The sequence below is a fragment of the Grammomys surdaster genome, unplaced genomic scaffold (genome assembly GCF_004785775.1).
Source record: "Grammomys surdaster isolate TR1022 unplaced genomic scaffold, NIH_TR_1.0 126189, whole genome shotgun sequence".
NCBI classification, from domain to species: domain Eukaryota; kingdom Metazoa; phylum Chordata; class Mammalia; order Rodentia; family Muridae; genus Grammomys; species Grammomys surdaster.
Window position 1 is genome coordinate 889641 of NW_021620995.1, and position 27294 is coordinate 916934.

The following is a 27294-nucleotide window of genomic DNA, read 5'->3' on the forward strand; positions in this document are numbered from 1 at the left end:
GTTCAATGATTGGGTATAGCTATCTACATCTGTCTTAGTCAACTGCTTGTTTGGCTTCTCAGACTGCAATGTTAGGCTCCTGTCTGGCACACCATAGCATCAGTAATAGTGTCAGGTTTGGAGTCTCCCTTTGAGATGGATACAAATTTGGATTGGTCACTGGACCACCTTTCCCTCAGACTCTTCTCCATTTTTGTCCCTGCAGATCTTTTAGATTGGAACAATATTGGGTCAAATTTTTGACAGTAGGATGGCAACCCCATCCCTCCACTTGATGCCCTTTCTTCAACTGGAGGTGGACCCTATGAGTTCCCAATTCCTTTTATAGGAAAAACAGAAAGAGAGATAAAAATGAACAACAGAGTGCACAGTCAGTTAAAAATTTGGAGCACTGAAACATAAAATGCTCTCTTCCTATGGAAGTCCTAAATATATTTTCTATTGTCTTTGAAGGTCTTTAGTAGAGAGATTTTTTAAGTCAAAGGGCTAGAATATCTGCTTCTAAAGGTTTTCTATATATTACTGAGAGTTGTACCCATGAGATATTAACAAGATGGTTGTCACACAATACTTGCATAATGTCAATACTAATTAACATATTGGTGTGGAAGGGGGGAATTTTATAGGGAACCAAACATAGAAGGGCCACAGGCTAAGAAGCAGAATCAGTTGATTTTAGTCATGGCATTCTCCAGTAGTTTATCTGATCCCAAGCCCAAGTGTCAGCACTAAACACCACCACCCCACACACACACACACACTATCCTAATTTAATTTAGTGGTGTCTGTGTGTGTCAATATCAGTAATTAAAGAGAAAGAGGACTTTGAAAGAGTATATGGAAGGTTTTGCAGGGTCAGAGAATTTGAAAAGGGAATTATGGAAATACAATTTATGTGTGAAATTCTCAAAGATTCTCACTAAACTTTAATGTATAAAAATTTTAAAAATTCAGCCAGGCATGGTGGCTCAACAATGAAGCAAAGCTATCTAGAAAAAAAAGCAATAAAGATGTACCATATTAAAGTGTTTTAATAATCTAAATGTACTCAATTAAAATGCTAGTCTTGCCATACATTAAACGTTATGAAAAATCCTATACTTGTCCACAGTTAACTAAAGTCATCTCAACACAAATGGTTCAGTTAAAAAGTTGAAGACCTGAACAATGATAACACCAGTAGAGATACAAGCGTGAATGGGGAAATTCTCATGGATGAGGTCCATCACTACAGAAGGAGATACAGGTGATTCACAAATATATATAGAAAGAGAAGAATTAGTTTTCCCAGAGAAGAACACCCTGATGCAATATGAAATACCAAATACTCAATCATAAAATATATATAGATATAAACACAGTAAATTATTTCAGAAAATTGATTTTCTCCATTTATTTATATATGCATATAAATGTGTATAACTAATAATGAAAGGAAAAGATGCTATCATTTGAGAAGCATGTTATATGAGGAGGATTGTAAGGATGGAAGAAAGTAATGTAACTATATATTAATTTATATTAAAATGAATTTAATAAAAAATGGAGCAGTGGGGTTATTCCAATATCATACCTGAAATGAAATAATACATACTTGAAGTGAATGAAAAATGCTTTTGGAAAATAAACATAATATCAATGATAGAAGTTAAATTGTACAGCACAAAAGCAAATTGTTCAAAACAAGAAGACTCAAAAATGCATGATAATAACAGAACAAAAGAAATATTGGAAATTTACATAGAATCAAAACGAGTTGAACTAAAAGAAATCTGAAAAGGTAACTTGACAAGGAAAGATGTCTGCTAGAACCTCAGGACATCAAAGCCTTTAATCAAAAAGATGAAACATTTGTGCCATTGGGAATGGTAAAGAGAAAGTAAGTACTAGTCAGAAAATAAATTCTAAGTTTCATTCATGACACAGGGTTAATTTTTCCATAAAAAAACCTCAATAACCTATTAGCAATACAATAAAAGAGAACCATGAAACAATAAATCATAATGATCCTGCTGAACTCCAAGGAAACAATTTGAAGATACCCATGATAAACATCAGAGCAAAATGATATTTACAAAGCAGGGGATGATTACAAAGCGTAGGCTTCTATAACAGAAATCTCATAAGACAGAGTGACATGAATATGTACATACACCTTGAAAAGAAAAGATATGTCAGTTCCGTGTCTCACATCCTGTACGATGCTTTTCAAGTAAAGAACAGATAGAAAGAGTGGAAAATGATGAAAAAAACAAGATAAAAAATTGCCATTGTGCCTCCTCTATAGAAAATTGTACAGATGAATCCAATAATCTAAGACAGAAGAATAATAGAGATAATATGACATAGAAAGTAGAGAAGTTATTACCATACATTTGATATTTTAAAAAATATCCTTCCCTGATATTGAAATATTGCATGGACATATATAGGTATTTTGGAATATAGAAAGCTCATTCTTAACATGATATTCATTACACACACATATCATATAATGTGAAATGTACATACATATGGTAATTTATGTACAATATATGTAAATATATACAATAGACAATCAGAGTTTCATAATGTTTATGCCTTTCTGTAGAAGTGATGATTAAAATATAAGATGTATTACTATACATTAATTGTACACATTAAAATATCTTCCTAATTATGAATTTGTGGATTTTATTACTGTATCATTTGTTTCTCAACCTCTTTATTTGAAAAAGTAACTTTTATTCATGTGAAGTAATTGTCATCTCCAATGGTTTCTGCTGAGTAAGCTCACTCCTAGCTCTTTCTAAACTCTGGCTGGCTGATTCAATTCAGCTGTTTTGGCTCAAACTCCTCTCCAAGATAACTGATTAAATCTGGGTTCTGTCAGGTTCTTAATGAATTGCTCTACTTGGCCTCAAACTAACTCTTGGAATTTGTTCTAATTGTCTGGCTCCTTCTTGTTATCTGGCTTCAGCTGCCTCTGCTGACCTGCAATGAACTGCAGGAACTCAGCTCCCCTACACTGCAATCACTGCACTAACTCTCAACTGACTGAACTGAACTCAACTGACTAGAACTTAAAGTTCTGCAAGATTCTGTCTCCTAAGGGCTGAGACTAAGATTAAAGTCATGTACTACTAAGAATAAATTTAAGCTTCTCTTTACCCGAAAGTTGCTCTATATGAGGGTGGCCTTGAACACAGAGATCTGCTCATCTCTGTCTCCTGTAATAAAAGTTGTGTCTGTATTACAGCCAGGTCACATATACCTTAAAGGTCTTTGGATATGATCCCTTACTAGAGCAGCCATGTTGCTGGATTAAAATTCCTCTCCATTCACTAAGATCAAATGTACTGCAGCAACTGTTCCAGTGTCAGAGGGCAAAGGTTTTGCATTGCATACTTTACATTTCTTTACACTATGGAGCCAACATGTAATTTTGCTAATTTCTGAATATGGGCTACGAATGAGTAATTTTATACTTTGAGTTACATTATAATTAGCTTTTATCCCATTGGCTCAGGATTTAGGACTGTCAATCCTTTGATATTGTGCCATGACATTATAATTTAATATTGTGCCTCATTCACAGTTCTGGAACCCATACAGCCCATAGTTCTGCAGGAGGACATATCTGATAGGATGATGAGATTAGTTAATTACACACTTCAGGCTTTCTGTTTTACTTCTAGGCTCCATCTTATATATATATAAAGGACCATAACATAATGAAGGGTACAGATTTTTTTTTCATAAATCCTTCAGTTAGTAATGGGCAGAGTCTTGTAAAACTATTAAACTATTGAGAGGGGGGGTGGAGTTCAGAATCTTCTCCAGGTGAATGGTTTATATGCAGCTAAATATTTATTGTGCTTAACAGCTATTTTTGAGTATCTCCATAGCATATTTCTATCTATTTAACTTAATTATTTTCCAGAGATGTTTTTAATCAGTACCACTGAGTGTGATTTGTTAGAAAACCATTAAGTGTTTTCAAGAATGCTAACACAACACAAGACATTACAAATTCAGTTGACAGTTGGCAATATTTTGCCTTTCAAAACTGTGGCAGCAGTTTCTTTCAGTCTTACATTCATTCTGTTTACTTGTTCTTTCTTTCGTTTTCTTGATATCAAGCATTGCAATTCAAAAGATAATTTATAGAGTGGAAAAAAACCACCAGCAGAAGTAGTTGAAGAGAAAATAAACCAGTAAAAATTGTGGTAAGGTATTCTTATTATTCTTGTGTCTCTAATTCACAGATTGAGGACCTGTTGTACCTATTTATATGAAATATACTGATATCCAGTGAATTCAACTGGCCATTATAGTCGGGAGAACTGTGAATGAAGATTATAAAAATACAGACCGTAAGAAGTTTATCGAGAAGGAAGACCCAAGTGAGGATGCTTCAATCCCACTTATAATAAGGACAAAATAATCATGGGAGGCAGAGGGAAGAAGAGACCTAGGTGGGAGATAGGAGAGGGAGGGAAAAGGTGGGGCATGATCAGGTATGGCGGGTGACAGGAGAGAAGACCAGAGGGTCAGGAGAATTAATGGACATATGTAACTCCTGAGAGTGGGAAGAACTTCTAAAAAGTCCTGGCAACCCAGGATGTGAGGGGCTTCCAGGACTCAATGGGAGGGGAGTTGGAACCTCTTGTTGTTTCATTGGTTTTGTTTGTTTGTTTTTTGTTTTTCTGAACGTTTTCTATGTGAATCAAAGGCACTTCTCCAGTTAGTATATTCTGTGATATCAAAAAACATTTTAAAATTCACTTTGTACAAAGCTTTGAAAATTCTCTGTATACATGATTCTATAATATAAATAGGGCTAATAAACTGCCATTGTATGAATAGTTGAGGTCAGTGATATTTTAATACTCTTTGTATTCTCACTGGGAATCCAAATGTCTTCCTTTGTTATCACATGTGGTCACTAAGAACTCTAGATTTTACCTTGGGATGTCTCTAATAGCTCAGGCTTTTAGAGCTTTTATAAGCTGTTTCTCTATGAATTCCACCTTCCTAGCCTACAGAGAGAATATCAATTTTTTTAAGATTTCACTTTTAGATAAAGAGGTACAATCAATTGTTGCTGAAGATTACTCCAGGTCTGAGAATCCTGATAGATCATTCAGTCAGGTCAATTTGAAACATATGTGCAACAGTAAGTGAACCCAGTAATATATTTGTGTGTGTGTGTGTGTGTGTGTGTGTGTGTGTGTATGTAACAATAATAAATAAATAAGGTGAGGTCGTGAATTAGAGTGAGTAAGGACCATGGGAGCAGGTGGACAGAGAGACAGAGGGGTGGAAATGTTATACAAATGAGTACAAAGTACTCATATACACAATTCCCAAAATTATAATTTTATATTAAAAACATAGAGGTTTGCATAATCAATACCTCTGAAGGTCAAGATTTTGGAAAATAAACAGAGAACTGTATTTATTCATCTATTAACTAATCATACATATATATATATATATATATATATATATATACATATTTACATATATGTGTGTGTGTGTGTGTGTGTATTTGTCTTTATTTGTACATTTGGTGAGTACATGATTGAGGTGTTTGTGTGTATGTGTGTGTATATGGTATGTGTGTGTGTGTCTGTGTTATGCGTGTGAATTTATGAATTTTCATGCAATTATGTGGTGAAGTGGAAACTTCTGCTTTCCTTTGAAAAAATCAGTTATGTCACATGATGTTTTGCTGGGGAACACAGGTGAAAGAACGTTTTCCTGAAGCAGACACAGGTGAAAAAAAAATGTTCTGCTATAGCAGACCAATGAAAGGATGTGTGGTGAAGGAATATAAATATCACCCTACAGACAGTGGGAGCTTGAGTGTTGGGTTGATTTGTTCCACCCCACTATTCTTCCCTAATGACACACATGTATTTGTTCTCCTTACATTGTATTGCTGAGCTCTGCTTGTTGTGACACCATTGAGAGAAACTTCCCAAAGAAATTCTCCTGAGATTCCTCTGGCTGTTTGCTTGCTTTAGCAGCTGCAAGCTGGTTAGTGAGACTTGGAGTTTCTTTAGGATTGCTGCTGGTTCTTGGATGGTATCTACCTGCTGACGACAGCTGCTGTTGTTTCATATTTGGTGTTTACTATCACATTGAACTGCTGATATCTTGACAAGTGAGACTAAACGGCTCCCAAAGAACTATTACTAAACAAGTCTACCTCTCCTGTGTCCTAATAACTTTTCTCTTTCACTACCTCTAGTGGGTGGTGTACTAGAGGAAAGGTTGAACAATTAGTAAAACAGGCTGAAAAAAATTTAATTTGAGAATGTGGTATGTATAGAAACAAAGGTCAGATGCTGATGTTGGAAGTCATCCCTGATTACTCTTTTCCTGTTTGAGACAGAATCCCCTGCTAAACTTTGAGCTCATTAGTTTGTGTAAGCTGTTGACCAATCAGCTCTAGAAATCTTCCTATCTCTGTACCCCATTGTTAGGATTATAAACATGCCCTTCCTCTTGGCAGGTTTTGTTTGGTTTGGGTCAACAAAATATGGGCTGACATGCTTGCATAGTAGGCACTTTATCAACTGAGGCATCTCCCTAGACCTTAGATTTGTTTACTTCCAAACCATGGTGAATGCAGCATTTTTATTTTCAATGAAAAGCAGTTGCCAATCAGACACTGGTTCGGCTGGTCTTTCTTATTTCCTTTATTTAAACTGAATATTTCTTTTAGCTGTAGTTATGAATATTAATCCATAATGTTACTGCTGCTAAATTTTTACATGAAATATGTCATGCTTATATTTTGTATTTCACATGTTTCTAATTAATTACACTTTGAAAGTATTGGACACAAAATCATTTAAAATATATGTTGGTAAATACATCTAAAATCTATTTTGCAAGCAAAAGTAAATATATCTCAATAAAACATTTCTAGTTTTACTTTTTCATTAACTTTATCTCTTATGTCTTTTAAGTATATTACAAAACTTAATTTTGGTTACTAATTTTACTTTTCAATATGACATTAATTACTATAGGTGAATCTTACCATAAATTTTAAAACTTTGTAAATGTATTTGTGATGTGGACAGTAGCTAATAGATTTCCAAACTAGATTCTGTTGCAATGTTTGCTCCATATTTGAATATTTCAATGAAGATAACAAAATCAAATATATCCTTAATAAAGTTTGTGATCGAATCAAATCAAAATATATCAAATTAACAGTCAAAGTCAAATAGCATACTGCGTTCCTTATTATGCCTACTGACATGCTATATAATCTACTCTTTACCTCGGTACTTTTCTATCTTCGTATGCAAAGCATGACATTTATTCCAAATTTAAACAGCTTATGTGATTCATCCATGTAACTAGTAGACAAAAAATTTTCATTCCACAAAAGTGGTCTGTCTATGAGGAGACATCAGTTCATATTAAACTAATTTAATCACCACACATTACCCAGATGTGTTACTGTTTAGCTGATACAAAGATTCAAATACTGCTTCAATGTTAATAAAGACATTTTAACTCATTTTGAAGGGAACATCCTAGAAAGTTCTGGAAATGCCAATAGAAATATCCCTTTTTTTCCAGTAGTGTGAGAATGGAAGGATTGTAGGAAGGATAGAGTAGGCTTTGAGAAATGTATTATAATTGACATCACTAAGAACCATCACAATAACGTGATAAATGAATCCTATAAAAGTTCAGTTTCTCTACTGCTCAGTCCTTGAAATGCATGCTAAGATTTTTATTTATAGCATTTAATTGACATATTATTTTATTTTATTTTAGAAAACAAATGAGTAAATGTGTTGTATGATTTATTTGATATTTTATTCCTATGACCATTGTTTATTCACAAATCCCTTCAATTGTTATTTACCTAGGAACCTGTAGTCAAGGTCAGGAAATATTTAACATGGCACAACCGTAACCACATTGAATTTTTTACTGTGTAGCAATTTTCTCAGAGTTTAAACATCCCATCCTAAGGAAAGGCTCGTTAATGCTCAGGAGTTCCTAATTGAATGAGTGAAACCTAGTTTCACTTCAGAAAGGAAGAGGCTCCTATGATAATGGAAATGAACAACTCACAATTCTCAAATAATCCTGAAACTAAAAAGTTTACACAAGGCTAGGTTATAAAAGCTACAAACACCTGCCGGGGAGAAGAGATACCTGGACCTGTTGTGCTGCTGGGACTATCTGCATGCCAAGCTGCAGGGAATCATAAAGAGAGATCCACAATGCAATTACCAGAGGGGTTCAAGGGACACTTTGGAGAGCCAGCTGCCTTTGAGTCCTCACTGTAACTATAAATAACCCTCACCCATACTATTTTAATTAGTCACAATGAATTAATTGATTCTTTAAGATGGACTTATTAAAAACTTTAATTTTGAGTTTATAATATAATTAGACTTATCCCTTCTCTTTTAATCTTTCAAACTCTTTCCTTATTAAACTTATGAAGTCCTTCAAATTCACGGATTCCATTAATTGTTGATTCAAAAATATGAGTTTCCTGTAGTTCTACATGAAGGGGTAAGGCCTCCTGTTATTTTTCCCTACCCACTTTGGAAATGTGAACATAAAAATCAAACAAAAAAAATTAAATAATTTCAGTCATTCATTCTCATTTGGGGTGATTAGATATTTCTGTCAGGTTTGCCGAGGAAAAGAATAAAATATTGTGGGTCCCTGGTTCTGGGGGTTATCCCATGATGATCTCCCGGCTGAGGACAGAGTGAGAGCAGGGAGGGTCTGCTACTGTCTCTGCCGCTGCTTCTGCCTGTGTCTCCACTGTCCACTGGTCTCTGGCCAGGCCTGGTGTGAAAGGTCTGGGCCAAAGGGTACAGAGTGCAAGCAGGGAGGAGAGATCGCCTGCCCCCACTGCTGCCTCTGCCCGAGTCTCTGCTGTCACCACTCGGTCACTCCCAGGTGCTGCACCTGTCTCTCAGTGCTGAGTCGGCTCAGGCTGGGAAGCTGGCTAGCTGGTGAGGAAGCAGCTTGGTGCCCCAGGAATGTTCCAGGAGAGCAGATCTCTCCCCAAGAGTTACAGCTCTAGTGTTACAGCTCTTGCAACAGAGACTCTCAGACACCAGGATGATTCTCCAGCACATCTTTACTTCTCCAGAATAGAGCCCTTATATACAGTTTCAGGGCGGGTTAGGGTCTGGCAGCAGATAATGCCTATTGGCTTGGTCTGAGAGCTTGGAGATACCTCATCTACAGTAGGAGAGCCTGAGGCACTGTTCCTCATGACTGATGGTCACAGACCTCTCTTTGGGAGGGCTGTGGAGGGCCAAAGTTGAATGAAAAGAACCAGGACCTGGGGGCAAAAGCTGAACACCTGCTGTCCAGATAATGGTCTGAGGGTTCAAGACTCGCTCAACCAGGTTCCCAGCTGCTTCTCCCAGCCCAACACCCCACAACTCCCCCTTTTTCTTTTATAAAGGAGAGGTGTCAGCAGAATAAGTGTCTCCTATGTTGGGAACAGTTTGATACTGAACCAAGACCCGATTGGTAGTTGCCTTTGCAATGCTACTTATTTGTTGCTTTAGAAACTGAATGAGGCAGGGTGCCAAGAGAAGTAAAGCTCCAATGGCTAGTATGGGGCCAAGGAGGGGAAGAATCCAAGCCATCAAGGTGTTAGAGTACAAAGGGGTAGAGGTGTTGGGAGCATAGGATGCCCGGAGGTTCCCCCAGAGCTCTTTGAGCATTTGTACATCTTGTTGTACCAGTCCAGATTCATTAACATAGAAGCAACATTCCTCCCCCAGCAAAACACAAGTCCCCCCATGTTAAGCAGTCAACAAGTCCAGGGCCCTCTGGTATTGGAGCAACTCCTGCTAAAGAGGTTATTTGGCGTTGAAGAGATTCAAGGCTATCTTTAGTAGAGGCCATTGCCTGGTCAAGCTTGTCCTGGAAGTCACTGGCCAGATGTTGTGTTTGGACAAGGGTTGCTCCAGCAGCTCCAGTAGCACCAAGTGAAACAGCAAGGCCTAGTCTAATGAGCAGAGGGATGAAGATCTCTCTCTTCTTTCAGCTTCCTCCCATCTGTAAGGCAAGTTCATCAGGTTCATAGAGATAAACCTGGGGGACAACAATCACGGGGGTGCAGGAGCCCTGAAAATGAGGGTTAATACAGGCACCTGTAGTGGCTTTGCACCAGAGGAGGGCAGGAGAGTTAACACATACTGATTTGTTAATGGTGTTGTCATGGGCACATGTGAGATGTGGTTTTGAGGAGGGCCTTACAAGGCAAAGAGGTGGGGGTAGATCAAAGAGAGGAATGTCCTGTGCTTTCCTCGCAGGCAGGGGTCCATGGAAGTCATAAAGGGAAAAGTTAATGGGAACAGCTGTTAATAATGTCCAGGAGAGGGAGGCACAGAAAAAGCATTGGGAGGAATTCCGGTGGGTTGTTAAAGGAAGGTCTGTTACATATTGGATATACTGTAGCCAGGAGAGGTAGCTTGTAGTTCCTTCTGAGACTGGTTTTCCTGTTGGATAATACTAGCATGGGTAAAGGTGGGTTTGTGGGCAAGGACAAGTTCATAGGAGACGTGTAGGTCAGCTACCGGGTATCTAGCATAGCCGTTGGTGTAAAGTTTACCCATGACTCTGGTTTGCCAATGTTCATTCCATGGATCGCTGATGGAAAGCTGAAAATGAGTTTTAAGGTTGGTGAGCCTGGTGCCACTGTGGCTAGTGGATTCCATCCTGCAGCTCCAGTATCTGCAACCTCCATATGTGGAGACTTCCTGGAGACATTCACCTTTCTTTCAGTAAGGAAAGCAGAGAAAGGGGCTGGAGAGAGTGGAGATGGATTCTGGATGTACAGGAATCTCAATCCTGGTTCAACATCCTTCAAGTGGGCAGTCCTGGGTTCCTATAACTTTGTTATATCTGTTGTAGGTTTCCCTAGCATAGAATCTCCAATGGTAGGTGTTGGGAAGGCTAGAGAGAGGCTGGGCAGAAGCAGAGTTAGCATGAAGGATGACAAAAACAGCCAAGAGAATAAAGGAGGGGGGGCTTGTGGAGGGCACATGGCCTGGGCAACTGTCACCAGGTCATGGATGTCCTTCCAAGAGATCCTGCTGCTCCTCTGTGCATGGCGTCTCCTCTGCCTTCTCACCCCCCTCCTTGGTTCTTGATCTGTCAGTGAGGGGTGGGCCATCTTCTTGGTTGGTGGTGTGGTGTTGGACATTTCGGGCAGGGATCAAGTTAGGCTTGGGCTGATCCTGTGGCAAAACCCTCCCTGTTGTAAGGAGGGTGTCTGGTCCCTTCCAAATTCCATCCAAAGGATCTCACCATCGTACAAGGATAGGGGGAGCTAATTTTGGTGTGTGCCAATGGAGGGAAATAGGAGGGTATTTGGAGATTTTGTAGATGTTAAATGTTTAGGGTTGTCAGGGTCGTCATTAATTGTAAAAATTTTGGGTTGAAAAGCAAGAACACTGTTGTTTTAGGCAGTCCTGTTGGGGGAGAAGGCATTAATGGTGGGAAAGCATGAACATTGTTGCAGTTATTCCTGTTTGGGAGAAAAGGTTAATGGCAGATTTAGAAGCAGTAGGGGAGGGGCTTGCTCTGCCATGTGGTGACTGCTCTAGCAAAGAAGCAAAGGCATTCCTCATTTTGGAACCAAGGGAAAAGAAAAAGGGAGGAGATGTGGGACTGCATAAGGGTATTCTGGGTCATGGTTGGGCAGTTGCTTAGAACCCCGAGACTCTGCATGAGAACTGGCTGGAGTTCAATGCGCCCCTAGAACCCAGGGTCCTGAAAAACAGTCTAGTCTCCATAAAACTTGGCCATTACAACCTCTCCCAAAGTGCACAGGTAGAGGGTGTGACTAGAGGCCTCAGAGTGGAGCAAATTAACCATGCTTCCTCAGATCCTCCCCCCATCCTTCCCAGATCCTCCCCCTTTCTCTCGCCCTATATAACTCCAGACTGCCCTGAGTTTTACGGGGGTATGCCTAGATCCATCCACCATCCACCATGACAAAAACCGCTTTTGGAACCGAGGACTTCTTCGTGTCATTGGGGCCTGCCATCGCCAAAGCCTCCAGGCTGCTGGAACGTTAGACCTTCCTCCCGTATGTGGGACCTGTCAAAGCTTGGAAGCCTCCCCGGACCCCACCACTGAGGCCCTGTAATTTTCTCCACAAAATATCAGAGTGTCAGAAGTGATAATAGCTTGATTTCTAGAATGCCATTGTTCTCTAATACAGATTCAAGAAAAAAAAAAAACAATGCTTCAAACTGTTTAATATAAATCTTCTTATATATATTTTTAAACTGCCCACCAGTCTTTAATTTGAAGGAGTTGTCAGACAAAATTGTATTTTATGTACTAATAAATGTATAAATATTTACATAAAACCATGTGTAATATATAAAAACACTTTTTAGATACCCATTAAGGCTCTGATTTATTAATAGTATTGAATATTAGTAAAGCTTCTCAATGTCAGTACAAAATGTAGCTCTGTGATTATTCATGCAGATTGGATGAGCATATGCTAAGATCATCATGTCCTATCACATGCCACATTTTGTCAGCTCTCAGAATTAAAAAATAAGAGCTGAACTTGTTATTTCATTTCACTTTGTCATAAGCTTTTACCATTTGCTGCTTAATTAAGATGGAAAGGTCAAAAATGACAGAGCTCACAGATTTTGTCATTCAGCGAGCTATACCATACAACTGGGTATGCACCTCCTCTAAAGAGAAGATATATTTAAATGTTTATATTTATTTTTAGATGTCCTAGAGGAGCATATACAATCAATCCTTTAAAATGATACTGATATGCAATGACCGTCAGAATATGTCTGATAAAATGTAAAATAAGAGGAACAACAAATAAATTAGAATTCGACAATATCAGAATTTTCTATAGCTAATTTAGCTTCAACTACACAGTAGTTGGTTTAGTTCGTGACTGATTTAAATCCAGGAGAATAGATATAGAGAAGAAAATGGCATAGTGTGGAGTTCATGAAGATTTCCCTATACAATCATCCCTAGGTTGAAAAATAAATAATTTTGGTGGTGTAAAAAGTTCAATAAAAATATGTCAAGATTCCTGCAGAACTGAAATTCAGAGTTTGGCTTAAATATAAACTAGGTCTTGGAAATGTAATTTTTAAGATGCAGAGAAGATTGTAGTATATTCGATGACTAAAGGAATTACATTCAGAGACAGTCAGAGATGCACAAAGAAAATAACAACAAGAGAGACAGAGATTTAGTTCAACAACTGCTGGAGGAAGGACATCAAAGGCTATTGGTCATCTTGGAGCAAGAAAGAGACTATGGATAAAACATTTGGAAAGTTTTCTGAAGGAACAAGATCTGATCAACAACACCTTGATTATATAGACATACTTACAGAAGTACCATAAAACAAGTGTTGCTTCTAAACCCATTATACAATGGTAGCATATTAAAATACAGTTTAGCAATAAGGGAAACTAATACAAATAGCCATAGTCATTCGCTGTTGAAGCAAAACCAAACTGAACATAATACTGGAAAACATAATACTGGAAATTGAGGGGAAAAGTTAAATAAAAATCCTTTGTTTTAATTTTTTTAGTTATTTTACTTATTTACATTTCAAATGTTATTCTTCTTCCCAACTGAACCCCCTATCCATTCCCTCTTCCCAGTTAAACCTTCTATCCCTTCTCCTGTCCCCCTTGCTTCTATGAGTGTGCTCACCCACCCTTCCCCTCCTGCCTCAATGCACGCACTAGCACTCTCCCAGTCTGGGACATCAAGACTCTACAGGACAAGGGGCTGCCCTCTCATTGATGCCAGATAAGGCTGTCCTCTGCTACATATGCAGCTGGAGCCATGAGTCCTTCCATGTGTACGCTTTGGTTGGTGGTTTAGTCCCTGGAAGCTTTGGGGTGTCTAGTTGTTTGATATTGTTATTATTCCAGTGGAGTTACAAATCCCTTTCAGATCCTTCAATCCTTCCCCGTAACTTACCCTTTGGGTTCCCCACATCTAGAACGATGGTTGGCTGGGTGCATCTACACCTGTATTGGTCAGACTCTGGCACAGTCTCTCATGGGGACAGATAAACCAAGCTCCTGTTAGCAAGCACTTCTTGGCATCAACAATAGTGTCTGGGTTTTATTTCTGCAGATGGGATGGATCCTGAGGTGAGGCGCTCTCTGGATGGCCTTTCCTTTATTCTCTGCTCTACTCTTTGTCCCTGTATTTCCTTTAGACAGGAGCAATTCTGGGTTAAAATTTTGGAGATTGGTGGGTGGCCCAACCCCTCAATGGGAATGGGGGAGGTCTGAATATGTTCTCTACAGGTTCTCTTCTTTGTTGGATATTAAAGCTAATCTGTTGGGTCCTGGGACACTTTAAGTCCCTGGCTTCTGGATATTTCTCATGGCTACTCCCAGTTTTCCATCTCCTACTGTTACACAACTCTGTTCAATTTCCTGACCCTCTATTCTTGTCCATGTCTCCTCCCTCACCTAATCCTGCAGCCTTCTCCCCTCCCTCTCCCCTCTCCCTCCAAGATCCTCCCTCCCTCTACCCCCTGTGTTTACTTTTTTTCCCCTTTCTGAGTCGGACTGAAGCATCCACACTTTGGTCTTTCTTCTTGGGTTTCATATGGTCTGTGAGTTGTATCATGGGTATTTTGAGCTTTTGTTGGCTAATATTCACTTATCAGTGAGTACATAATATGTATTTTCTTTTCTGACTGTGTTAACACACTCTGGGTGATATTTTCTAGTTCCTGCCATCTGCCTGCAAACTTCATGAGTTATTAGTTTTAAAAGTTGAGTAGTACTCCATTGTGTAAACATACACATTTTTTGTATCCATTCCTCTGTTGAGAGACATCTGGGTTGTTTCCAGCTTCTGGCTATTATAAATAAGGCTGCTATGAATAAACTGTAGCATGTATCTTTGTTATATGTTGGAACATCTTGGGGGTGTATGCTCAGGAGTGGTATAGCTGGGTTCTTGCTTTTTAAGAGAGGTAGAAAAAAAACTATGTTGGGTGACTGGGAAGGTAGCGTGGATTCAAAGTATGGAAAAACATGATCAAAATATAATTTCTGAAAATAATTTTAATAGAATAAAATGAAAAAGGGAGGCTGAACAGTATCACCTAACAGTAATGGGCTCACCTATCTTGACTATGGCTCTTAAGCATAACAAGATGAATAAAAAAATAAATAAATTCATAAATGAACACCACAATCATAGTAAGAAAAGAAAAATAAAGACTAAAAAGATATGTGTTATATCTAAAAATATTTTCATTGATATTTTCTATAACATTAATGTAACAAGGTTGTATTTAATGTTAAATAAATTAATATTGAAATATTAAAACATGATGGAAGCTTAAATAAGAGTTAAAGAGACAGAGGTAGAGGAGGTTGGTGTTTGATTAAATCCAAATTAGACTATATAAAAAAAATTGAGGACGGATAGCTACCTGATTATAAACTATAATTATTCATATTGTGGGAAAATACAAATTAGATTATAGGTTCTAGTTATAAAGTACTAGAGGTAAAAGTCTTTCAGAGACACAACTGCATTTTAGATTCCACCATGGGTCTACATGAATTGATTGCTAGTGAGGTGAACGTGGACTGTAGGAGTTGTGCAGTAGAAATTCTGGAAGCATCAGAGAAAATGAACCTGGGAGCTTGACACTTCGAAAGAACAAGAGATTGAACTCAAGTTTTCAGGCTATGTGTTAATATGATTATCTCTGTTATTCCACCATACTTCTTCTCGGATAACATCCTTGAATCCTTAAAATCAAAGGACAAATCCAGGAACCTTACAAAGCAATGTGAAAAATCATTAATACTGTAGGCATTAATGCAGACTTACCTTTGATTATGTTTAAATTGAGAAGTTCAGACTAACTATTCAGTATGACATTTTTTGAATGAACTTGAATTCTGTACCACATTTGCAGTTTTAAAATGCAATTTAGTGCTAATGAGAAACTGTGAATCAATAGATCCTTGAGAACAAATTAAAATGAAAATCAGATATATAGGCAAAGAGAAATGCAATTATAACAAACCTTCTGTTAACAATACTTATTAGTAAGAATAATGAAAACAGCATTAATCTTAAGACTACAAACTTATTTTGTGTAATGGCAGAAGTAAAATTCCAGACTGATTGGGAGCAAAACAGTGAATTTCTTACCCAGATGTGATAGTGCATGTTTGTAAACTCAGAACTCTTAAGGCTGAGGAAAGAAGATTGCCAAGAATTCAAGACCAGCATGGCTTTTTAATGACTTACTATAAATACATATTACAATCTGCTTCACAAATTACTGAAGAATGTAGAGGAATTTTCATCCAGTACCATGACTACTTTGGCAAGGGATCACATTGAAAGACCTTCTAAGTCTATATGATTTGGCTGGAAGGTAGATTTGCCTTGGATTATAGTAGTATGCATTACAGTGTGATACAGACCAGATTAAAAAACACTGTTTTAATCTTTAAAGGTTTGTTTTGGAGAATAAAAAGTACAAAGCGATACAAAAAGAAGAGGCAGGTTTACTAGGACAGGTTTACAGAGACAGACTGCAGGTGAAGACAGAATGACCCAGAGAATGAGAAAGAGCAAGAAGATTAGAATGGAATGTCTGAGATAGTTTGAGGCTAAGGAGAGTAATTCAGTCCATAAATGAGAGAAGCCAGTTTGAATCAGTCAGCTTAGAGAGGGGTTTTGAGCCAGAACAGTTGAGTAGAAGCAGACAGCCAGAGTTCAGAAAGATCTAGAAAGGATGAGATTATTCATCAGTAAGGCTCTGTGAGGACAATTACATCTGTTGAATAAAAGTAACTTTTAAAGAACTGAACAAAGTATGGAAATAATTTATAAAATCAACAATTTCTTTCTAAAATTAAAAAAAACTCCAGATATGATAAACATTTAGTCTATATTTAAGAAAAACTATCTATCAGATGTGAGAAACCATAAGGGATTCTATTTTAATTAGGCATAAGCATAAGAATATATTAGTCCAAAACTCAGTTTTAACTACTTTTATAAACTAAAATGTGCATCAAAAAGACAAATGAATTTAAAAAAGTAAAAATAATGGGCATAGGGAGAATGCTCAGTGGGAAAGATCAATTGCTGTACAAGTAAGAGAAACAGTTCAGATCCCCAGCACCCACATAAAACTCAGGCATGGATCTAAAGTATGAGAGTTGGAAAGAAATATGAGTGTATATGAGGCCTTCTAGCAAGACAGCCCTGCTAAAAGTAAGCAAGCTTCAACTTCAGATAAGAGACCATGTTATAGCACAGGGGATGGAGCAGAGACTGAGAAAATAGCCAATCAGTAACTGGGCCAATTAGAGAAGCATCCCATGGGCAAACACCAATCCCTGCCACTATTAATGATAGCGTGTTATGCTTGAAGACTGGAGTCTAGCACAGCTGTCCTCTGAGAGGCTCCACCCAGCAGCTGGCACAGATGGATGCAGACATCCACCACAACCAGTGTACAGAGCCTATGGAAGGATTGCAGGTACCAAAGGGAATAGAAACTCTACCGAAAGACCAATAGAATCAATTAAACTGGATACTTGGTGCTCTCAGAGACTGAACCACAAACCAAAGACCATACACAGGCTAGACTTACGCCTCCCTCCACATATGTAGCAAATGTGCAGATTGGTCTTCATATGGGCCCGAATATCTGGAGTGGGGGCTATCCCAAAAGCTATTTTCTGTCCATGGGATATATTCTTCTAACTGGACTGACTTGTCTGACCTCAGTGGGAGATATGTGCTTAGCCCAGCAGAAATGTGAAGTACCATGGTGGAGGATACCCTTGGGGTCCCCATACTCTCATAGGAGAAGGAGAGAGAAGATGATAAGGGATGACTGGGAAGTGGGTAGTGAGAGGGGTGTAAAGGGAATGCATAAATTTATTTATTTATTATTTATTTATTTATTTACTAAGAGAGTCCATGTTAAAGGAACAAGACAGGAAGCAATAACAAAATTCCAGAAGTCCTCAGTCCTTTACAATTACATAGAATTAGATATACACAAGCATACAATACACACATGCATATACACATATGCATAAAACAGACACACATATTATGGCTTGTAAACAATTACAAATGCTTAATACTCTTTTGTAATCACTATGCTTGACTCAAAATTTTCGTGATGTCTTTGAATTGAAAGCTTTGAACACTGAATGAAACTCCCTGAGGATTTCATTTACTCTAAATGGATTTAACCTCTGAGGAAAATATCATTTAAAGCATTAAAAGCAAAATTAAAAACTTTATAATGTTATGTATATAAAACTCAAGTAATTTAATTTAGTGAAGATAATAGCCTTTGTAATACAAGAGAGCAAACAAAGTAAATGGGTTGAGACAGCAACCTGTAAATATACATTGTTTATTAGGTGATAGACTTGAGATCAATGTCAAAACATAACTAATGTGTGGTTCAAAGGGAAAAGACATGGACCATTGGAGTCTGAGATTAAATAAGAAATGAAATGTGAAAGAATACTGAACATTCTGAGGGTGTAACTTTTCTTCCTCATATGTGATTGTCATCTCAGAGGCTTACTGGTGAATTAATTCACTCTTTCTAGCTTTTTCTGAACTCTAGCAGGCTGGTTCAAGTCAGCTGTTCTGGCTCAAAACTCCACTCCAAGCTTACTGATTCAAACTGGCTTGTATTGTCCTTGGACTGAATTGCTCTGCTTGGTCTCAAATTAACTCTGACAATCTTTGCTAACTGTTTGACTCCATCTCATTATATGGCTTATTCTGTCTTCTGCTTCTGTGAAACTGTAAAACTGTAAAACTGTAAAAATGTAAAACTGTCTCCATTCTCCTTTCTCTCTGTATGCTCTCTGCTTGCCTAAGTCATCACTGGTTCCTGCCTCTTCTCTCGACAATTGTGCATATTCTATCTCTGACTCATTCTGTCAAATATTTCGCTGATATTTCACTTTGTATCTCAATTACATCACTTTCAAACTTGTTTTTTTCCTTTACAAACTAACTTTATATACATGATTTGAGATTAAAGGTGTGCACTAAGAATATGTTTGAATTCCAGCCAGAGAGACTGAAGGTGTATACTAAGGGTGTGTCTGTATTCTAGTCTGATCACAGAGACCAAGGTCTTTGGATGTGATCTTAATACAGCAGACATGTTGCCTTATTAGAAATCCTCTACAACATTCAAAATGGAATAAAAGTCTAGGTCATTTATAAGTTTAAAGAATTTAAGAGACCCAAGGTCCCAGAAGGAAATAAAACAACTAAATATTGTAGTGAAATACTGTTTTCAAAAACCTTAATTTCTACATTAATAAATGTTGTAGAGAAAAGAATTGGAAGAATAAAAGATTAATATTATTTATAAAATTTTATGGACTATGTAAATATATAATTTAGAACAGAAAAATAATGCCTTTAAATATTTTTGAAAATCAATTATTACCATAACATCCTTCAGGATATTTTGCTCTTGGGAAATTGTTAAACACAGAGAGTTCTATAGAAAGTCAGGAAAAATGTATATTTGAAATAAATTGTAGGACTCTAAAATGAAGATTATAGAATTCCATTTATGCTAGATTTTTAATATGTTAACATCTCTGGCTTGGGGGTAGATAGCAAAACTATCTTTTTGTCAACTGGAGAAGTAATTTTTTTGTGATTATCTCTCTTCTAATTTGAAAGAAAATGTCATTCTCTCATTTCATTTAGTAGTCATAGATTCACAGAATGTGTTAAATATATTTTATAACAAAATTGGCACCAATTTTAAGTTTGTGTAGAATAACAAATGTAAACTTTGTCTTTTGAGAATGCAAGCAAACATACAACTATTTATAGCATCCACTTGTAATATATTAGAAAATGTGAAAAATGCATCAACAAGAACCTGACAGAGTCTTTATAATGCAGTATCTTACAGGAATATAGTTTATATAGATTACAAATCCTGTATTCATAAATACAGCATATGAAAATAAATTACAAATTACAAAAACAACAAAATAGGCAGAGCAAGAAAGAAAACAAATATAAATGTTTGATTTGTGCATACCACGGATTTTATACAATTTCATTATCATATAAATAGCTTGCATATATAATCCTCCATCCGTTAATTCTGATAAATGCAAGAGTAAAAATTAAGATTAATAGAGTTTCCTGTGAGAGATTTGCTGCATGTTCTACTGGCAGCACTTCTCAGCATGTTTATGTTGCTCTCTGAGAAACTTTGTGCATTCTATTACTGATTTACAATATCTGCTTGGTTGTGCTTTTATAGACTGCGAAGCTCTGTAAAATTGCTATTTTATTCTTAACTTTTGATGCTTATATTTTTCCAGTTGTGAATCTTTAATTTTGCTGATCCTACAAGAGCAAATGAAACAGTAAAAGACAAAAATTAAAAATGCAAATATTCATTACACTCTCCCTTAGTCTACAGTGATCCTGTCATCTTCCTTATTAATATAATAATTCATAATGTTTTTTATATCACTAAATTAGTCCTTTCTGAAGTTGATGAGCATTTATCATACATCTTTCATGGACTGGCAGTTCAACAATAGAGAAAAGTTCAAGAAAATTGTAATTCATTCATCAGACTCAGAATTAGTAATTACTTGAAAAAAACGTATGTAAAGAAGTAATTGCAATATATCTCATCATAAAAATAAGTTCGTTCAATTATTGGAAACTAGACCTTCTTTGAAGGATATACTCTCCTAGAAAAATGCAGAAGCCTTCTAGAGCAGAAAGGGTAGTGGTGGAAGCACAGAATGGACTCTGGTGGTGGCTTTAAAGTCTGAGGATCTCAGTGCTTTCTTGCTCTCTGACAGTACTGAAATGCTGATAATAACTTCTAAGAAGTCCAAAAAACTTTCTTGCTCTTCCTGAGAGTAAAAGACTGCTGGCTTAGGTGATTAACACCTGTAGCATTACAATGAAGGATTTGTTCTATCTCAGCAGGAACTACACTACTCTATTAACCTGCTAGTCTGAAGTCACAGGAAAAAAGGGGGACACATAGAGGGGTAATTATAGAGTTTAGTACTAAGTTGTAAAAAGCTTTGTATGAAAGCTATCTAACGGGAAAAGCAGAAACAATCTAAGTAGGGAAAGGGAAAAATTCTTCTAAGTGGGAGAAGGAAAAAAATTCTACTCTAAATGGAGAAAGACAAAAAAATTCTTCTCTCTCCTCTTTGTCTTCAGTACTTACATATCTTTTAGAATACGTGATCACATGCTACAAAGTTCATCACAAGTTAGCACAAAAAATCAAATTATAAATTGAAATAAAAGTTTACAACAGAGAATGTTTACATGCATATCCCTTAGATGAAATTATCTGGCTAATTATCCATCACCTGTCTCAGCAACACAAGTTCACTGAAGGTTTAAAACGATAACTAAGATATTAGTGAAGGTTTGTATAGATAAACACAGTCAATATTTTATCTTCTGCTGTAGCTCCTATAATAAATTGTTAGATCCCTTTTTGTGATTTCTGATTAATTGTTTTATAACCTTTTGGAATGTACTCTGGGTAGGAGAAAGTCTGGTAACTATCGAAGAGCAATTAACTAGTGACACTTGAGAGACTGGAAGAATTCTCATCACAGTTTTGATTACCAGAAAAGGACCTAATAGCAGTTCCACTGTAAAAGAGCTCAATAATCACAGATATAAATTTAGGAATTCTTATAGGATTATCATTAACACTTAGGAAGTCATCTATTTGTCTATATAGCATCATTACATGACAGTACATCTCCGTGGATCTACAGAGATCTGCTCCAAAGGGGTGTTCTATTACTTGGTGATTGTTATATATTTTTAATAATACCAGGGAAAGAATATTTTTCTTTTTTATTGGATATTTTATTTACATTCTAGATGTGATCCCCTTTCCTCATTTCTCTCCCACCCAGGAACCTCCTATACCAGCCCCCTCCTTCTGCATTAATAAGGATGTTCCCCCACCCAACTGCACAATCCCACCTCCGCACCCATGAATTTCCCCACATTGGGAAATCCAGCCTTCACTAGAAAAAGAAATTTTTCTCCCACCTAAGCCAACAATGCCATCCTCCCCTACACATACAGCTGGAGCCATGGGTCTCTCCCTAATGCTCTTGGGCTGATGATTTAGAACCTGGGAGGTCAGGTTGGTTAGTATTGTTGCTCTTCCTCTGGGGCCACAAACCCTTTCAGTTCCTTCAGTCTTTTCTATAACTTCTCCACTGGGAAACCCATGATCAGTTCAATGGTTAGCTGTGAGCATCCAGCTCTGTATATGTCAGGCTCTGGCACACTTCTAAGGAGACAGCCATATCAGGCTCCTATTAGCATGCATTTCCTGGCATCCACATCAGTGTCTACCTTTGGTGACTGCACATGGGATGAATAACCAGTTGGAACAGTCTCCAGACAACCCCTCCTTCAGTTTCTGTCCCATGCTTTGTCTCCATATTTGCTCCCTTGAGTACTTTGTTACTCCTTCTAAGAAGGACCAAAGCACCCACACTTTGGTCTTCCTCCTTCGTGATTTTCATGTAGTCTGTGAGTTGTACCTTGGATATTGCGAGTTTTGGGCTAATATCCACTTATCAGTGAGTACATACCATGTGTGTTATTTTGTGATTGTTTTACCTCACTCAGGATGATATTTTCTACTTTCTTCTATTTCCCTAAGAATTTCTCCAATTCATTGTTTTTAATAGCTGAGTAATATTCCATTGTGTAAACGTACCAGATTTTCTGTATCCATTTCTCTGTTGAAGGACATCTGGGGTTCTTTCCAGCTTCTGGCTACTATAGATAAGGCTGCTATGAACATAGTGGAGTATATAAGTCCTTGTTACATGTTGGAGGATCCTCTGGGTATATGCCCAGGAGAGGTATAACTGGGTCCTCAGGTAATACTATCTCCAATTTTATGAGGAATCACCAGACTGATTTCCAGAGTGGTTGCACCAGCTTCCAATCCCACCAACAATGAAGGAGTGTTCCTCTTTCTCTACATCCTCTCCAGCATCTGCTATCACCTGAGTTTTTGATCTTAGCCATACTGAATGGTGTGAGGTAGATTCTCAAGTTTGTATTAATTTGCATTTCCCTGATTACTAAGGATGCTGAACATTTCTTTAGGTACTTCTCGGCCATTCAAGATTCCTCAGTTGAGAATTCTTTGTTAAGCTCTATACCCATTTTTTAATAGGGTTATTTGGTTGCCTGGAGTCCAATTTCTCATGTTCTTTGTATTTATTGGATATTAGCCCTCTATCAGGTGTGGGATTTGTAAAGATCTTCTCCTAATCAGTTGGTTGCCATTTTGTCCTATTGACAGTGTCCTTTGCCTTACAGAAGCTTTGCAATTTTATAAGGTCCCATTTGTCAATTCTTGATCTTAGAGAATAAGCCATTGGTGTTCTCTTCAGAAACTTTTCCCCTGTGCACAGGTATTTGAGGGACTTTTCCACCTTCTATTCTATTAGTTTCAGAGTATCTGGTTTTATGTGGAGGTCCTTTATCCACTTAGACTTGACCTTTGTACAAGGAGATAAGAATGGATATATTTACATTCTTCTGCATGTTGTCCTCCAGTTCAACCAGCATCATTTGTTGAAAGTGCTGCCCTTTTTTCACTGGACAGTTTTAGCTCCTTTGTCAAAGATCAAGTGACCATAGGTGTGTGGGTTCATTTCTGGGTCTTCAGTTCTATTCCATTGATCTTCCTGCCTGTCTCTGTACTAATACCATGCAGTTTTAATCACTATTGTTCTGTAGAACAGCTTGAGGTCAGGGATGGTAATTCCCCCAGAAGTTCTTTTATTGTTGAGAATAGTTTTCGCTATCCTGGGTTTTTTGTTATGCCAAATTAATTTGAGAATTTCTCTTTCTAACTTTGTGAAGAAATGAGTTAGGATTTTAATGGGGATTGCCTTGAATCTATACATAGCTTTTGGCAAGATGGCCATTTTTATTATATTAATCCTGCCAATCCATGAGCATGGAAGGTTTTTCCATCTTCTGAGATTTTGTTAGTTTTCTTTCTTTAGAGAGTTGAAGTTCTTGTCATACAGATCTTTCACTTGCTTGGTTAGATTCACACCAAGGTATTTTATATTATTTGTGAATATTGTGAAGAATATCATTTCCCTAATTTCTTTCTCAGCCTGCTTATGTTTGAGTAGAGGAAGGATACCGATTAGTTTGAGTTGATTTTCTAACCAGCCATTTTGCTGAAGTTGTTTATCAGGTTTAGGAGTTCTAGGGTGGAAGTTTTGGAGTCACTTAAGTATACTACCATATCATCTACAAATAATGATATTTTGACTTCTACCTTTCCTATTTGTATCCTTTTGACTTCTTTTTGTTGTCTAATTGATCTGGTTAGGTCTTCCAGTACTATATTGAGTAGGTAGGGACAGAGTGGGCAGCCTTGTCTTAGTCCCTGATTTTAATGGGATTGCTTCAAGTTTCTCTCTATTTGGTTTGATGTTGGCTACTCTTTTGCTGTATATTGCTTTTAATAGGTTTAGGTATGGCCTTTGAATTCTTGATATTTCCAAGACTTTTACCATGAAAGGGTATTAAATTGTGTCAAATTCTTTCTCAGAATCTAGTGAGATGACCATGTAGTTTTTTTCTTTGAGTTTATTTATATAGCGGATTACATTGGTGGATTTCCAAATATTGAACCATCCCTGCATTCCTGAGATAAAGCCTACTTGACCATAATGAATGACTGTTTTGATGTGTTCTTGGATTTGGTTTGCAAGAATCTTATTGAGTATTTTTGCGTTGATATTCATAAGGGAGATTGGCCTGATGTTCTCTTTCATTGTTGGGTCTTTGTGTGGTTTAGGTATAAGCAGCATTATGGCTTCATAGAACAAATTGGATAGTGTTCCTTCTGTTTCTATCTTGTGGAATAGTTTGAAGAGAATTGGTGATAGGTCTTCCTTGAATGTCTGATATAATTCTGCACTAAAACCATCTGGTTCTTGGCTTTTTTTGGTGGGTAGACTTTTAATGACTGCTGCTATTTATTTAGGGTATATGGGACTGTTCAGATGGTTTATCTGCTCCTGATTTAACTTTGGTACCTGGTATCTGTCTAGAAAATTGTCCATTTCCTCCAGATTTTCCAGTTTTGATGAGTATAGACTTTTGTAGTAGGATCTGTTGATTTTTTTATAATTTCCTCAGTTTCTGTTTTTATGTCTCCCTTTTCAGTTCTAATTTTGTTAATTTGGATACTGTCTCTGAATCCTCTGGTTAGTCTGGCTAACGGTTTATCTATCTTGTTGATTTCTCACAGAATCAGCCTCTAGTTTTGTTGATTCTTTGTATAGTTCTTTTTGTTTCTACTTGCTTGATTTCAGCCCTGACTTTGATTATTTCCTGCCTTCTACTTTTTTGGGGTGTATTTACTACTTCTTCTTCTTCTTCTCCTTCTCCTTCTCCTTCTCCTTCTCCTTCTCCTTCTCCTTCTCCTTCTCCTTCTCCTTCTCCTTCTGCTTCTCCTCCTCCTCCTCCTCCTCCTCCTCCTCCTCCTCCTCCTCCTCCTCCTCCTCCTTCTCCTCCTCCTCCTCCTTCTCCTCCTCCTTCTTCTTCTTCTTCTTCCTTTTTGGTTTTTTCGAGACAGGGTTTCTCTGTGTAGCCCTGGATGTCCTGAAACTCACATGGTAGACCAGGCTGGCCTCAAACTCATAAATCTGCCTGCCTCTGCCTCCCAAGTGCTGGGACTAAAGGTGTGTGCCACCACTGCCCGGCAGTTCTTTTTCTTCTAGATCTTTCAAGTGTGCTGTCAAGTTGCTGGTGTATGCTGTCTAACATTTCTTTTTGTAGATACTTAGAGCTATGAGTTTTCCCCTTAGCACTGCTTTCATCGTGTCCCATAAGTTTAGGTATAAAGAGCCTTCATTTTCATTAAATTCTAAAAAGTCATTAATTTCTTTCTTTATTTCTTCCTTGACCAAGTCATTGTGTAGAGCATTGTTCAGTTTACAGATGTATGTGGGCCTTCGATTATTTTTGTTATTATTGAAGAGCAGCCTTAGTTCATGTTGATCTGATAGGATAGACACAAGGGATTATGTCAATATTTTTGTATCTGATGAGGCCTGTTTTGTAATTATATGGTCTATTTTGGAGAAGGTAACATGAGGTGTTCAATAGATATCCTTTAAATTCATTTGATTCATAATTTCTGTTAATTTCACTGTGTCTCTGTTTAGTTTCTGTTTCGATGATCTGTACATTGCTGAGAGTAGGATGTTGAAATCTCCCACTATTATTGTGTGAGGTGCATTGTGCTTTGAGCTTAATAAAATTTCTTTTATGAATGTGGGTGCCCTTTCATTTGGAGCATATATGTTCAGAATTGAGAGTTCTTCTTGGTAGATTTTTCCTTTGATAAGTATGAAGTGTCCTTCCTTGTCTTTTTATAACTTTGGTTGAACGTCAATTTTATTTGAAATTAGAATGGCTACTCCAGCTTGTTTCTTGGGACCACTTGCTTGGAAAATTATTTTTCATTCTTTTACTCTAAGTAGTGTCTGTCTTTGTCACTGAGGTGCGTTTCCTGCATGCAGCAAAATTCTGGGTCCTGTTTACATAACCAGTCTTTTAGTCTATGTCTTTTTATTGGGAAATTGTGTGCATTGATGTTAAGAGATATTAAGGAAAAGTGATCATTTCTTCTGTTATTTTTGTTATTAGAGGTGGAATTATGTTTGTGTAGCTATCTTCTTTTGGGTTTGTTAGAAGATTACTTTCTTGCTTTCTCAAGGTTGTTGTTTCCCTCCTTGTGTTTGAGTTTTCCATCTATTATCCTTTGTAGGGCTGGATTTGTTGGAAGATACTGTGTAAATTTGGTTTTGTCATGGAGTATCTTGGTTTCTCCATTTATAGTGATTGAGAGTTTTGCTGGGTATAGTAGTCTGGGCTGGCATTTGTATTCTCTTAGGGTCTGTATGGTATCAGTCCAGGATCTCTGTCTTTTATAGTGTCATGTGAGAAATCTGGTATAATTCTTATAGGTCTGCCTTTATATGTTACTTGACCTTTTTCCCTTACTGCTTTTAGTATTTTTTCTTTGTTTTGCGCATTTGATGTTTTGATTATTATGTGAGGGGAGGAATTTCTTTTCTGGTCTAGTCTATTTGGAGTTCTTTAGGCTTCTTGTATATTCGTGGGCATCTCTTTACTTAGGTT